Genomic DNA, 3,843 nt, shown 5'->3' on the forward strand with positions numbered 1-3,843 from the left:
TAGTGGACATCCTTGCCTAGTTTCTGTTCTTAAAGGGAATGCCTTTAACCTCTCTCTGTTGAGAACAATGTTGGCTCTCGGGTTTTCATAAATACTTTTTACTATGTTGAAGAAATTCCCCTCTAATCCTATTTTGTTGAGTGTTTTAATCAGGAAAGGGTGTTGGATTTTGTCAAAGGCCTTTTTCTGTGTCAATTGATAATCAGCCAATTCTTTTTGGTACAATGACTCTTGTGTATTTCTTCCATCTTCTTTTGATGCTACCCAGGTCATTCAAGATTTTGCCCTTAAAATCTCTTAAGAATTGCAACTCAAAGCTTTAATTTGGTTTTCAGTTTTTTCAACTTTGGAAATGCCAGGCAAGTTCTTCCTTTTTTATTCTCCAATTTCAGGTCTCTGAACATTCTACTATAATACTTTGCTTTGTCTCCTCGAGGTGCCCTTTGAAATCTTATGTTTAGCTCTTGTACTTCAACATCTCTTCCATTTCTTTGGCTTCTCGACACTTTAGTGCAAGTTTTAGGGTCTCTTCTGACATTCATTTTGGATTTTTTCTTTCTTGTATTTCTAGTGACTTTTTTTGCTCTCGTCATGGATAATATCCTTGCTGTCATTCCACATTTCATCTAGTCACCAATCATTGGTTTTCAATGCTTCAAACCTATTTTTTGGGTGATTTTTAAATTCAGATGGAATATTTCAGATGCCATGAATGTGAAGCAGTTAAAAATATGATGGTTTGGATAAGATCCACCTTAAACTTAAGTGTTATCCTTGCCCTTTAGCACCTTAAAGAGGTCACATTTGCCCTCATACAATAGATTGTATGATTTCTTTTTTTTTTTAGATTGTATGATTTGTTGATTGCTGTGTCAATGGATGTTGATTTTGGACACTTGATGAGATGGATCGATTCAGTGATTGCGGTAGTGGGAGGAGGTATATCAGAGACGATGAGGTTGGCACAGAACAGAATAGGGTTTAGGGCTCTTGTACATAGGGTCACTATGAGTCACAATTGACTCAATGGCACCTAACAACAACAACATCAGTATTTGCTTTAGCTCTTTATCCCTTCATTTGAGCCTAGTGTTGCCAAATTGTCGTCTTTATTTGTCTCACTTAGTTTCCTGGGTCTTCACCAGAGAGGACCAGTATGTGTGTCTGATTAAACCACCATGTGGTAAAAAGTCTAGTTGATGTCACTTTCAGCAGGCAGGGTAGTATCATTTGCATATCTCTGACTGCTAATGAGTCTTCCTCCAGTTTTGTTCCCATCTTCATCTTCATATACTCCATCTTCTCAGATTATTCATCAGAGAATGCGGTACTAAAATAATACAGCCCTGCCACATAGATTTTCCCATTCTGAACCACACGGCATCTCTTTTCTTTCCCTCTGAATTCTGCCTTTTGAGCTACAATACTGTTTCATATCAGTACAATTAGGCATTCTGAAATTCCTTCACTTCCTTATGACCAATATAAAATGACCTTTCTGGAGCCCTTTTATTCCCTCCCCTTCTTGTCCCTCAACCCCTTGGTTTTGTTAGAATTGTTATCATTTCCCTCAGAGCTGACCCAGAGTTGAACCTGCCATTGGGTTTCTGAGCCTGCAAATTACACAAGGGAAATTGCACACCGTTCTCCCCTGGAGCCTCTAGTGGATTAGAACCATTAGAGGCTCCTTGGGTTAGCAGCACAACTCTCTATGGATTAGGCCATTAAAGCTCCTTTACTGGCGAGCTCTGGTAGCCTAGTGGCAAGAAACTACAACTGCAATCTCAGAGGTCCACTGTTCGAATCCAGCAGATGCTCTGCTGGAGAAGGAGGGAAAATCACCTCCTGTACCAGTCAGATCTGATTTGACGGTACACTCAAAAAATAATGAAATAAAATAATTTTTTTTTAAAAAGCTCCCTTACTGACCATCTATTACTTTAAAAAGTACAGCAAGTTACAGAGCTCGGCTGGCAATTTCTGTGCCAGCCAACATTTCTCTGACACCTGAGTCACTGACATAGGAGTGTTGCTGAATGTACATTCCTGCCCAGCTGTATTTCAGCGCCATTGGCGTAGCCATTGATGTGCCTGTCTGGGTGCCAAAGCCCAACGTGGATCTGAAGATCTGCATGTATGATCGGCTCTACCAAGACTCCGTGCTCGTACGTACAAGGTGAGTCAGGACAGGAAGCAGCCCCAGGAGGGGGAACGTGGGACTGTGCATATGGGGGTCACACTAAGGGTCTTAAAAGGTGATAGGTTGTCCTAGATGATCCAGGTGGACCTGATGTCATTAGAAAACGGAAGCAGGAAGGTCCGAGTCAGAGACAAGGGGCATTAGACACAGGTAAGAAAAATGAACTTGCTGGGTTGAGAATGGAAAAGGGGGCTGAAAAATCCAGAGATGTGTGTAGCCTCTCACCATCCTAACCAGCAGATTCCCTCCCTCACCCCCGGCCTCCAGGAGAAGCCAGCCACCCTGCTGGCTCCATGATTGTAGTTCTGCAATAAGTCTCAGACTTCTGGCCTCCAGAAATATGAAAAAACTAAATTAAGGGTGTTTTAAATCATTTTGATGCATTGCAAATTGTGACAACAGTGATAGGAAACTAAGCACCCTGGGTGCTCAAGTAAAATTCAAGCCACAAGTTGCAATACTGAAGAATGCTAGGGGCAAAATCTTGAATGAGCCAGGAAGCATCAAAAGGAGATGGACTGAATATACAGACTCACTATTCCAGAAAGAATTGGCTAACACGGAATCATTTCGGGAAGTAGCATATGATTTAAAAAAAAAACTGTGGTAAAGAAGGTAGAAGTTCAAGCTGCAGTGAAGGCACTGGCAAAAAACAGACCTCCAAGAATTGATGGGATACTGACTGACATGTTTCAACAAACAGATGCAGCCCTAGATGTGCCCACCAATCTGTGCCAGGAAATTTGGAAGACAGCTACCTGGCCAACTGATTAGAAGAGACCCATTCCCAAAAAAAGGTGACCCAGTAGAATGTGGAAATTATCGAATCATGTCAATATCACATGCAAGTAATATCTTGCTGATGATCCTCAGAAACAGCTAAAACAGTACATTGACAGAGAACGGCCAGAAATTCAAGCTGGATTTAGAAGAGTCTGTGAACTTGGAGAAACGATGAAAGTTATACAAGTGTTCAGGTCTTTTGTTCATAGGGTTACTATGAGTCGTCTACGACTCAACAGCACTTACCAACAATAACATAGAAAAAAGCTCAGCTGGCCTAGTGGACAGAAAGTAATGCTACCAAGCCAAATGTCAGTGATTTTAATCTGCGGCCCTCAGGCCTGGTTTTAATTGTCTTTGGCCAACCATTCTTCTACATGATATAGCATTGGTCTGTGCATTTGCTGAACAGAGGTAACTCGTGGTTGCTGTAATGCTAAACACTGTGACACTGATGAGTCATATGCAATATTGGTTACCCATGATGGACAGCATTTGGTGGAGCTCCCCAATTAAAACAAGCTTGGAAGCAGGAGTGGCATCAACTTCCAAAATAGCTTGCCTCCAGAAACCCTACGTGTTCAGGTTTTTCGTTCATAGGGTCGCTGAGTGGTCTAAGATTCGACGACATTTAACAACAATAACATGGTACCAGGGATATCATTACTGATGTCTGATGGATCTTGGCTGAAAGCAGAGAATACCAGGATGTCTGACTGTTTTATTGACTATACAAAGGCATTTGACTCTGTAGATCATAACAAATTATGGCTGACATTGAGAAGAACGGGAATCCCAGAACACTTAATTGTGCTCATGTAAAACCTATACATGGACCAAGAGGTGATTGTCTGAACAGA

The 3,843-nt window shown here is 41.4% G+C and overlaps 1 pseudogene; it reads left to right on the forward strand.

Annotated features, from left to right (window-relative positions):
- Positions 1-3,843, forward strand: part of LOC102845956 — a 99,503-nt pseudogene that overhangs the window by 74,577 nt on the left and 21,083 nt on the right.

The sequence above is a fragment of the Elephantulus edwardii genome, unplaced genomic scaffold (genome assembly GCF_000299155.1).
Source record: "Elephantulus edwardii isolate Elephantulus edwardi_28Jun2011 unplaced genomic scaffold, EleEdw1.0 scaffold00045, whole genome shotgun sequence".
Classification (NCBI taxonomy): domain Eukaryota; kingdom Metazoa; phylum Chordata; class Mammalia; order Macroscelidea; family Macroscelididae; genus Elephantulus; species Elephantulus edwardii.